This window comes from Rhinopithecus roxellana, chromosome 15, assembly GCF_007565055.1.
Source record: "Rhinopithecus roxellana isolate Shanxi Qingling chromosome 15, ASM756505v1, whole genome shotgun sequence".
In the NCBI taxonomy this organism is placed as follows: domain Eukaryota; kingdom Metazoa; phylum Chordata; class Mammalia; order Primates; family Cercopithecidae; genus Rhinopithecus; species Rhinopithecus roxellana.
In genome coordinates this window covers 94,562,271-94,575,030 of record NC_044563.1, presented here as the reverse complement: position 1 = coordinate 94,575,030, position 12,760 = coordinate 94,562,271, and positions in this window count along the sequence as shown.

Sequence of the window (12,760 nt, the reverse complement as noted above, 5' to 3'; positions counted from 1 at the left end):
GTTACTCTGAGCCACATCTGGAGCTGGAGTGGCTGGAATGTAGGGAGCAGTGTGCCCTGGGCCTGACCCACAAAATCATTTTTCCCTCCTAGGCCTCTGGACCTCTGATAAGAGAGGCTGTTGTGAAGGTCTCTAAAATATCTTCAGGGTTTTTTTCCCATTGTCTTGGCTATTAATACTTCCCTCTCTTTGAGATATGCAAATTTCTGCAGCCTCCTTTAATTCCTTCCCTGAAAATGGGTGTTTCTTTTATACCACATGGCCAGGCTGTGAATTTTCCAAACTTTTACACTCTGCTTCTCTTTTAAATATAAGTTCCAGTTTCAGGTTATTTCTTTGTTCATGCATATGAACATAGGCTTTTAGAGGCAGCCAGGGCAATTCTTGAATGTTTTGCTGCTTAGAAATTTCTTCTGCCAGATACTCTAAATCATGTCTCTCAAATTCAAAGTTCTGCAGATGTCTAGAGCAGGGACACACTACCGCCAGACTCTTTGCTAATGCATAACAAAAGTGATCTTTGCTCCAGTTCCCAATAAGTTCTTCATCTCCATCTGAGACCTCATCACCCAGACCATCTCTGTCCATATTACTATCAGCATTATCAGCATTTTAGTCAAAACTGTTCATCAGGTCTAGGAAGTTCCATACTTTCCCTCATCTTCCTGTCTTCTTCTGAGCCCTCCAAACTGTTCCAACATCTGCCTGTTACCCAGTTCCAAAGCTGCTTCCACATCTTCAGCTACCTTTATAGCAATGCCCTACTCCTAGGTACCAGTTTTTTGTATTAGTCATTTCTCACACTACTACTTAAAAAATACCTGAGACTGGATAACATATAAAGAAAAGAGGTTTAACTTATAAAGAAAAGAGGTTTCACGGGCTATACAGGAAGCATGGCTGGGGAGACCTCAAGAAACTTACAATCATAGTGGAAGGCAAAGAGGAAACAGGCACATCTTACATGGCTGGAGCAGGAGGAAAGAGGGAGTGGAGAGGTGCTACATACTTTTAAACAATCAGATTTCATGATAACTCACTCACTATCACAAGAACAGCACCAAAGGGGAAATCTGCCCTCATGATCCAGTCACCTCCCACCAGGCCCCATCTCCACACTGGGTATTAAAATTTGACATGAGATTTAGGTGGGACACAGACCCAAACTATATCAATGAGTGTGCCTTTATACATTCATCTAAAAAAATGTACAGGTCACGTCTGAGTAGTTTCAGGAACTGGTAGCTAATGATAATTGTAGTTTGTATAAACTGTCCCCAGGCATTAATTGAGTTAACGAAAGTACTATCAGATAAGACTGTGATATACTGTGAACAGACAGGCTTTTTATATTTGAAAACTGCATTAAAGAAAAATTGGATCTATTAACCTAGCTGTCACAAAAAATAATCTAAATATTGTTGAGGAAATAATAGTTTATTCTACTCACCTGTTTGGGAAGATCAATTAAAATACTCTCATACTCAGTGTAATGCACTGTGAACCACTTTATATAAAGGTCAAGTGAAGGAGAGAGAACATCAGGCCAAACAGAGACCAGTTTTTTCAGGCATAGGATTCATGGACACCATCAAAGAGATGATGGGTCAGGCCCACTATCTAAAGCAATTTACTAGTTTCAGTCCTAATTCTAGAATTAGAGAGCAGGACATAGTGGCTAATGGTTGTGGAAAGCAGAATAATGACACCCCAAGACATCTATGTACTGATCTCTAGAACTTATGAGTATGTTATGTTACATGGCAAGGAGGAATTTTGGCAAGGGTTGCAAATGGAATTAAGTTTACTAATCTGGGGACCTTGAAATAAGATTATTGTGGATTATTTGGGCAGACCCAATGTAATCACAAGGGTTCTTAATTGCAGAAGAGGCAAGCAGACGAGTCAGAGGTATCTTAATCTGTTAGTGCTGTTATAACAAAATACCTGAGACTGGGTAATTTATAAAGAACAGAAATTTATTTCTTATAGTTCTGGAGGCTGGGAAGTGTAAGATCAAGGTGTCAGCAGGTTTGGTGTCTGGGGAGGGCTCGATTTCCTGCTTTTAAGATGGCACCCTGTTGCTGCCATTTTTTAATGAAATGCATCTTGGAGGAACCAAACACTGTGTCCTCACATGACAGAAAGCAGAAGGGCAAAAAGGGCCTAAGCAGCCAGACCTAGTGGCTCATGCCTATAATCCCAGCACTTTGAGAGGCTGAGACAGGAAGATCACTTGAGCCCAAGAGTTTGAGACAGCCTGGGCAACATAGTGAGAACCCATTCCTACTGAAAAAATAAAAACATAGGCAGACATGGTGACATGCACCTCTAGTCCCAGCTACTCAAGAGGCTGAAGTGGAAGGATGGCTTGAGTCTGGGAGTTCAAGTTGCAGTGAACTGTGACCATACCACTGCAATTCTAATCTACCCTGGGCAACAGAGTGAGGCCCTGTCTTAAAAAAAAAAAAAAAAAAAAAAAAAAAAAAGGAAAGAAAAAAAATGCCTAGGCTAGTTCCCTCCATCTCTTTTATAAGGTACAGATCCCTCATGACATAATCACTTCCCAAAGGGCTTCACCTCTTAACACTGCCACAATGGGGATTAAGTTTCAACATGAATTTTGAGGGGACACATTCAAACCATCACAGAAGGAAATGTAATATTGGAAGCGGAGGTTGAAGTGATTCATTGTAAGGTCTCAACTCTCCATTACTGGCTTTGAAGATGGAAGGGGGCCATGACCCAGGGTGGCCCTTAGAAGTTGGAGAAAGCAAAGAAATAGATTGTCCCCTCCAGAGGCTCTTAGAATTACAGCCTGACCAATGCCTTGATTTTTATTTTATTTTATTTATTTATTTATTTATTTATTTATTTATTTATTTAGAGACAGAGTCTCACTCTGTTGCCCAGGCTGGAGTGCAATGGCATGATCTCAGCTCACCGCACCCTCCACCTCCTGGGTTGAAACAATTCTTATGCCTCAGCCTCCCGAGTAGCTGGGACTACCGGTGTGAGCCACCTTGCCCGGCTAATTTTTGTATATATTTTAGTAGAGATGTGGTTTCGCCATGTTGGCCAGACTGGTTTCAAACTCCTAGCCTCAAGCAATCCACCTGCCTCATTCTCCCAACGTGCTGGGATTACAGGCGTGAGCTACTGCGCCTGGCATCCAACACCTTGATTTTTAGTTGAAGACAACTCAGTTGGTCTTCAGACTTCCAAAACTGCAAGATAATAAACTTGTGTTGTTTAAGCCACCAACTTTGTTATAATTTGTTACAGCAGCAATAAAAAACAAATACAATGGGCAATGGAAAAATACCCATTGTTTTTGTCCACACCAGGACAGTGTGGGTGTGGGTGGAGAGCTGTGTATCAATGTGTCCAGCTATGAGAAACTATCCAAGAAGCTGGGAACACAGAGCTAAGTATTTCAAGGCTTAAAATACCATAATAGCCTCTCTCTGACTTATTGGTTTGTTTCTTGGTTAAGGTGGAAATAGCCACTCTTTACCCTCCAAGACTGCAGAGGTGGGCAGCAGGCAATGAGAGCAACCTTTCCCAAAGTAAAGTTTTTTCCTAGTCGGTCACCATATGTTTTTAGAAATTAATGGTCTCCAAAGCCTCCACTGTAGTCCCTGATGGGGAAGACTACAGGCTTCCTAACATTACCAGGATTGCTTCTTGGACATACAGTCACAGATTCCTATGAGTGCCTGTCTTCCTCTTATACGTTGTTGGAAACTCAGTCTATTTTGCTTTCTTCCTCAGAGCTAAGAAGGAAAGGAAAGCCCTCACCACTTGCAAGTAAATAACATGTTAGTATTACCAATGATAATGGATACCATTTGAGTTTTGTAAACACACTTCACAAAAATCTTTATAAACTTCATTTCTTTTAACCGTCATGATTGCATAAAGAACATGCTACAAATAAAAGAACTAAAATACACAGTGATTAAGGAGCCTGCCCCAAATCATAGAGCTGGCAAGTGATAACCCAGCCCAATCTTACTGCAGAGTCCATACTCTTATGTACTTTCACCATTATCTTCCACTGCCTTAAGTACTATACTACTTCAGAACCAGCTGCAGACTGGGAGTCTCCAGCTTCCTGTAGTTCTCCTAACACAAGAGCAGAGATTTGAACTGAAAAATCACCTCCAATAATAAAATAACAAACATGGTTCCTGGTCTAGCTTCCCATCTCCTCTTCCTTATGTCCTCTCAAACCTCTATTGCTATGACTGATGAAGAAGAGAAGGGAAAAGGATATAGGGTGAAGTAAGAGGAATTGGACTGGGCAGATAGAAGAGTAAGAGTCCAGAGCTACATGAGACTGGGCAGCACTGATGCTAAGCAGGCCTAGAAACTGAAGCCCAGGGACCTTTAGTTCAGAGCCAAGACTAGATCCCAGCCTAAGCAGTGTACCTCATGCCTCCTCTTCCCTGTGTGCCTCCACCCCATTCTTGTCTGGGATTCCCAGGTCCATTTTACCAGAGGTATAGAGGTAAGTCATAGGAGAAGATGAAAGGAGCAGAGAGAGTCAATAGAATGCTTGTCTGGTTCAGTTTCATTTAGAATCCTTTGACTGCCTCCTCTAAAGAGCTCTTACCCCTAGCTGTGCTGGCCCCACTGTATACCCATAAGAATTCCTTTTTGTGATTGGCCTACATGAGAGCTCTTTCTCCCTGGAGAAGACAGGTGTTGATCTAGGTGCCTAAGCATTTATTCAGCAGACATCATTGAGCACCAATTCTATACCAGTCGGTGTTCTAGGCACAGGTGAGATCCAGAGATGAAAAAGAAAGAGGTCCCCACTACAGTGAATCTTGCAGAAGCAAAGTCTTACACAAAGGACTCCATAAAGCCTTTCCAAAGCAGAGTCAGCCAAGACACTAAGAGCTACCACAAGCCAAGACACTAAGCGCTCCCTAAGAGGATATAGGCTTTGAAACAGACAAATAAATTTCCTTAAGCCCGGCAACTCAGATCCTCCAGGAGTATGCTTGATTTTGTAAGAACACTTATGCAAGGAAGATAAAGATTCCGTCTTAGATGCCAACTCCGAGTAACTGGTAGTTGTGGTTTAGAGTCCTGAGTTAAGGACTGGAAAGTTCCATCTGAGTTCAGCAGGAAAAGAAGCTATGATAGATTAGCAATGTCAGCCACATGTATTTAAGGGATGAATGAGGGCAAATGTGGCACACATCACTATCCCAGCCCTAATGTAGACTATCTGACATTTTTCACAATTGTTTCACATACCTGTTGATTTTCCAACTGGGCAACAAGCTCCAGGGAAGGCAGCATTATGCAGTGGAAGGAGCAGTGGAAGCTGAGCAAAGCAGCTTTTCTTTCTCTTCTGAAAGGAAGCATGGTGGGATGGAACGAGCACAAGGTGCCCAGAATTAGAAAGGCATGGCTTTGGAGTTGGGCACTCCACTCTTCCACAGATTGCCTGATCCTAAACATGTTACAGTCAATTCTCATGCTCTTTTACGATAGTTAATATTCTGTAAGATCTCAAGCATTGACTTAGCATTTGCTATGAGCTGTTGCAGGGGAAATACAAAGTTAGGTTCCTGCAAGCCTCTGGTCTCATTTTCATCAACCAATCAATACGTAACCTAGTTTTATGTGTGTTTCTGTTTAAAGACACCTTATTTAATATATATTGTTGATTTATTAACACTGAACTCAGAGCCTACAGGGCTATAATTCCTACGTGAATGAAGCTTATCTAACACACTTTTTCTCTATAAGGCACATCGCAGCCTTCTTTCTCTCAGGAACACCAGACAACACTGCAACATCATTATTTGGAATCATTGTAAACAGCAAAATTACCAAAAAACACAAAAATGAGAAACACGTGGCACTAAATAGACTGCAAAAAGGTTGTTGTTCACAGTATAAGAGATGAAACAAGAAGGCAAGGCATTGCTTTGTTCAACCTCAGCGGGGAATATTCATGTTAAGACAACTCAAATTTGTCACAGATTTGCTCATATCCATAAATGACCACAAAAGTTCCATGAGCACTGATTTGGGCTTACAAATAAATTTTAGCAAGTAGGCAAATCCATTCATGAATAATGAGGATGAACTGCACTAAGTTTCTGTGAGCCTTAGTAACGATACCTCCCTCACACTACAGATTAAATGAAAGCAGGTATGTAAAATGCCTTGCATGGTTACAGTTCTTCTTTATACTAGATATTTATATTTTCACTTCCTGTACCTTATCTGCCATGCTCAATCTGAGAGATAAGTATATATTGAGTAACTTCCAGCCAAGTGTTTCATCTTTATCCTGGGAGTATAGACCAAAAACTACTCACACCAGCTCAAATAGAAAAGAAGGTGTTTTGAACAGATACAAGAGGCAATCTCTTGAGGCACTGAAGTGCAGGGTTCAGCATAGCTAGGCCACCCTGTGATGGGACTGAAACAGGAAGATCAGAAGTCCCAACTCTCAGGTGGCTGCATCCTCTGCCTTCTGTGCCTCTCTGAGCATCTGCTGGAGATGCTTCTCTCAGCAGACTGGTTTCCTCTGCTTTCTCTGGCTTTCTTGCACCTTCATAATTTTGACTCTCATGTGGTTCTGACTTCCATGGCACTGATTCCAGCCTGACTCTACATGTCTGGTGCACACCTTTCATTTTTGCCTGTCTAGCACCATTCTCCCTCCCCGTTCTGGTAACAGGAACTGACTGGCTCTAGGATTGGCCTGTGAGCGAGACCAGCCATTGACTCTCTCCTGAGGGTTTGATCTGTCTTGGTTATCGTCTATCATTTCTGTTGTTATTCTCTGTGTCTTTTTGCTGCCTTGTGACTTTTGTTTGCTCAGAGCTCCCGTTTATTCATGGTTCCTGCTTACTCATTAAGTCTGAATACTGGCTTCAGTCTGCACATTTCAGCTTTCATTCACTGATGAATTTTTCCCTGTGTCTCTCCAGTTCTGATTATTGAAAGAAAATATCTTATTGACATAGTTAATTGCCATGTGTTTGGGCAGAATTTTCCTGCCAGGACACCCTACAGGCCAGTGTCCAGCCTATTGATCAGCTGCCCCTAGGTAAGGGCCTATCATAGCCTAACAAGCAGTAAGCAGAGTTGAAGGGGTTGGAGGTGTGCATACGTTATCGCATGTGGCCACTTATGTTGAAGGATTTACATCAAGCTGGTTATCCAGACCCTTCTCCTTTTCTAACACCTCATGTCCAACTGTGAAGAAATCCTATTAGCTCTACTCTCAAAATAAATTTAGAATATAATCACTTCCTATTGCTCCCACTACTACCCCTCTGCTCCAAGCCACACTGCCTTTCATTTGCATTACTCCAGTAGCTTTAGAGGCCACCTGCTTCTACCCATAGTCTATTCCCAATGTAGCAGCTAGAGTGATTATTTTAAAGCCTTAGTCATATCTTGTGGTTCCTTTGTTTCACATACACTCCTGGCTCCCCATTTCACTCAGGGTAAAAGCCAAAGCCCTAGTCCCATTACCTCCAACTCCATCTTTACTACTTTTCCTTGCTCATTTCACTGCAGCCACACTGGCCTTGCTTTTTCTCAGATATCCAGGCATGTTCCCACCATGGAGCCTTTTCTCCAGCTGCCCTATCTGTCTGAAAAAAAAATCTTCTTACAGATAATGACTTGAGTAACTCCCCTAATTCCTTTAGATCCTTATTCAAATTTCATCTTCTCCAGAAGGCTTGCCTGACTAATTTATGTTATTCTATAACTATGGTGGATAAATGCCATACAGTAAACACTGTGGAAATAAATACTATAATTCCCCACAGATCTATTCCTTCTTGCCCCTGCTTTACCTTTTGTTCTTGCACTTATCATTTTCTAACATATTATATATATTTTGCTTACCAGTTATTGCTTATCTCTCCCTGCTAGAATATAAGCTCCACAAAGATAGAGATCTTTGTCTGCTTTGTTCCATGATACACCAAGGATTTAGAACAGTGCCTGGCCCAAGCCCTCCATAAATATTTGTTGAATTGAATTCCTTGGTAGGTAGCTATAAACATAGCAGATACACTAAGGCTTTCTCTATGCAATATAAAATGTCTCTCAGGGAAATTCGTGGCACTAAAAGCACATATAAGAAAAGAAGAAAATTATCGGATCAATAGTCTAAGCTCACATTCAAGAACCTAGAAAAAGGGAACAAAATAAACACAAAGCAAAGGAAGGAAATATAACAAAGGGCAGAAATCAATGAAAGTGAAAAACAAAGAATAGAGAAAATTAACAAAACTAAGAGCTAGTTCTTTGAAAGATCAGTAAAACTGATAAACCTCTAGCAAGACTGAGAAAGAAAAAAGATAAAAGACACAACTTTCTAATATCAGGAATGAAATAGGAGATACCACTACGGACCCTGCAGACATCTACAGGATAATAAAGGCATACTAAAAACAACTCTATACACATGAATTTGACAACTTAGTTTAAATAGACCAATTCCTTGAAAAATGCAACCACAAGTCACCCAATATGAAATAGATTATTTGAAGAGCTCTATAGGCTGGGCGCTGTGGCTTATGCCTGTAATCTCAGCACTTTGGGAGGCTGAGGCAGGAGGATTACTTGAGCCCAGGAGTTCAGGGCCAGCCTGGAGAAAAAGGAAGACCCCATCTCCACAAAAAAAAAAAAAAAATTTAATTAACCAAGCATAGTGATGTGTACCTGTAGTCCCAGCTACTTGGTAGGCTGAGGTGGGAGGATGGCCTGAGCCTAGGAGGTTGAACTGCAGTGAGCTGTGATTGTACTACTACACTCCAGCCTGGACAACAGAGTGGGACCCTTCTCAAAAAAAATAAGAAAAGAAAAGTACTATAACTACTAAAAGAAATTCGCTTACTTGTAAGAACGGCTGAAATAAAAAATAGCACCAAATGCTGCTAAGGATGAAGGAAAAACAGATCACTCATACATTGCTGGTGGAAAGTAAAATGGACAGCCACTCTGACAGTTTGGTGCTTTCTTTAAAAACTAAACGTATGACTACCATACAACCCAGCAATTGCACCCCTGGGCATTTATCTCAGACAAATGAAGACTTATATTCACACAAAAATCTGTACATGAATCTTTATAGCGGCTTTATTTGTAATACCAAAAACTGGAAGCAATCCAAATATACTTCAATGAGTGAATAGTTTAAAAATTGAGTACATCTATATTGTGGAATATTACTCAACAATAAAAAAGAACACATTATCAATACATGCAAAACCTGGATGAATCACCAGAGAATTATGCTGAATGAAAAAAAGCCAAAAATTTACACATCGTATGATTCCATTTTTGAAACATTCTTCAGATGACAAAATTATAGAAATAAAGAACATATATGGCTACCAGGGTAACAGAGTAGGTGGGGTGAGGGGGTAGGAGGAAGGTGGGTATGATTATAAAAGGGCAGCATGGGATATCCTATGATGTTGGAAATGTTCTGTATCAATATCATTATGCTGCTCGTGATTCTGTATTATAAGTTTGTAAGATGTTACCATTAGGAGTAATTGGGTAAAGGATATATCTTTTTGTATTACTTCTTACAACTATGTATAAATTTACAATGATCTAAAAATTAAAAGTTTAATTAAAAATCTTTCTCCCAACAGACTTTATTTAATTATGGTTCTCTCATAGGAGAAGAGAAACACATTATTAAATTTAATCATTGATTATAAAATTGCACCTAAATTTCAGAAATGTGAAAAATGGTTAAGTATAACTTAGAAACTAGGAAATATATTAAGTATGCATATTTATTTGTGTAATTATTTGCATCAGAAATAGGGAACCATTTAGAATAAGAAAAGACAACAAAGTCTTCCTAACAGTGATTATCTCTAAATGGTAGAATTATGGGCATTTTTTTTTTTTTTTAGCTCATCTGCATTTTCTTGTTTTTCTACAGTGAACACATATTGCTGACGTTATTTTAAAGAAACATAATGTTTTAAAGACATTATTTAGACCAACCCTTAATCCATTGCTTGAAAACCTGCAACCAATTCTGAAATAATTAGTCACTTCAGTCTTTAATACCATAGAAACCAATAGCTCTCAAAGCAGCCCAGGCAGCTCTAATTATTTGAAATGAGAGCTGTTGAAAGCAAAGGTCTGCACTGCCTGTGCCATTAGGGGGTTTAAGAATATGGGTTTGATCCCAGCACAGGTCAATTAACTCTGCTTATTCATAGAGGAAAGTGGTAAAGGTACACTGCCGGCATGGCTCACAAGGGCCAGGCACTACTCAAACAATGTCCACAAGAGACCCAAACACGTGAAAGTAAACAGGCAGCTCAAATCCATTTCTGCTAAGCACCTCTTCTCATACTGGACAATTTCTCATTTCCTCAAGTGGTCAGCAGGAAACACAAACAGATTGTAAAATAGTTGTTACAATCAATAGCCAGGAATAAAAGTATAAAAAGCAATCCCATCTCCACATGAAATTCTAAATCCTCATTAAATATTTTAATGCCAACCTAACAAGAACTAAAAAGAAAACTCTGAAACCATAATGACAAAATAAAGGTAATTAGACTGGATGGATATCCATCTTTGCTCGTAACTGGAAAGACTACATAACCGACATAACACTTTCCATATTAATTCATAGATTATAATGAATGGGGCATTAAGAGTTTTATAAACCAGAATTTGACATAATAATTGTAAAATGCTAATGAATACAGCCAGGCCCGGTGGCTCACACCTATAATCCCAGCACTTTGGGAGGCCAGTATGTGGGTGGATCACTTGAGTCCAGGAGTTTGAGACGAGTCTCTACTAAAACTACAGGATTTAGTAGAGGATTGCTTGAGCCCAGGAGGCAGAGGCTTCAGTGAGCCCTGAACATGCTCCTGCATATCAGCCTGGGTGGCAGAGTGAGACCCTGTCTCAAAAAAAAAAAAAAAAAAAAAAAAATGCTCATAAAGAGAAGCATATTGATTCACGAAGGAAAAAAGATAATGCTGTAGAACTCTTGCATGGATTTAAAAATATTGTTATGTTATGAAGCAGCAATAATCAAAACTCTTGGGCAGTTCTACTGAAATTGAAGGAGCTGTTCTGAGCCAGTATGGTAAAGGAAAATGTTAGGAAAGAGGTCTGGCCTAGAGACCATTGAGGCAATGGGTGTCTTGGAAAGGTTTTTTGGTTTGCAAGACACAGAGACCTCCTTCAAAGTAGCTCATGTACAAGGCGGGAAAAAAAAGCTATAACAAGCTGTCTCAATTCATCTAATGACAGAAACACAGAACACCTGGACCTCACTGCTTTGAAACTATGAACCATGGCAACTGTCTCCATATCGCAAGAATTCTTCATGGTGCTGCTCCCTGAGATCTGAGCACTCACTGGGGGACACCTCATCCCACCTCCCAGAGTCTCAGCCCCTGAAGCAGTGGCAGCTCTGGAGGATGTTCATAGCATTGGCTCACTTTTGTTCTCCCAGTCTTGAAGGTAGTAATGATTTCCTGAAATACGAATCTTTGGTTTTCCTAGCTTCCCCTTTTTGCTTTTCTAGATTTCCAACACCTGTGTAAGAAATTCCATGAATTAAATCCCTTCCGTTTAAGGTATCTAGAGTGGTTTCTAATTTCCTGATTAGACCCTGATTGATACATTGTTAGCTTCAACACTGCCCTTTATTTAGTTTAGTTTAGTTTAGTTTAGTTTAGTTTAGTTTAGTTTAGTTTAGTTTAGTTTAGTTTAGTTTAGTTTAGTTTAGGACCAGAGTGCACAAATCATAAGCTGTTGCCCTTTTGGGCAGGTATCCACCTCTGTGCCCCCCAAAACAGGCCCAGGGCATGGCTACATTGAGCAGATAGTCTGTCATCCCAAACATTCTGATGCAACTGAGAGTAGGACAGTTCAGGTGGAGCTGGGAATGGGTGGGTAGGTAATATGAGAGTGAGGAGGGTTGACAATTGAGGAAGGACTACAAAGAGATTTGAGAAGAATTACACAAACACACAAAGAAGAAAATCTGTTACCAGAAATCCAGAAAGAAATAAGTGACACTAGTCACTGTGGTAACCAGCTGACTGCAAAAGCCAAAGGCAGATGCAGTTGCAATTACAGGAAATAGATTCCAGGAACAGGACTGATACAGACTGGAATAGGAGAGTTAGGCATTTCAGACACATTAGCAGGCAACTATGCAGAGATGTATAGATAGTGGACTGGACAGTCAGGTGATGTTATAAAGCAGCAATGATCAAAACTCAGTTCAACGGATATTGAAAGAGCTGTTTTGAGTCAGCATGGTGAAGGAAAAATGCCACATAAAGGGAGAAAATGCCATCTATCTGAGTTTGCCCATAATGTGACATATTCCCAACCTTCCTCTTCTTTTTATTTTCTAAATAATTGTGATTTATTTAACAGTTAATATTTTTATGTTCATTTTATTTAGTTTCTCCTCTTCTAAGCAACAAAGTGATATGTGTTCATTGTAATATGTGTTAAAATATTCAGATACATGAAAAGAAAAATATGTCCATCTGTAATCCAATCATCCAAGGTTAACTGCTGTTAAAATTTTCCTTCCATATCTTTTATACTTGCATATTGTATGTATATACCTATGATTATATGCCTATATTTTAAAACCAAAATTATTCCACTGTTCCTGTTTCATTACTCAGCTTGACAGAGTAATGAAATCACCTTCTGCAGGTGCAACTGAGGTGCTACTTTATAGGTGATA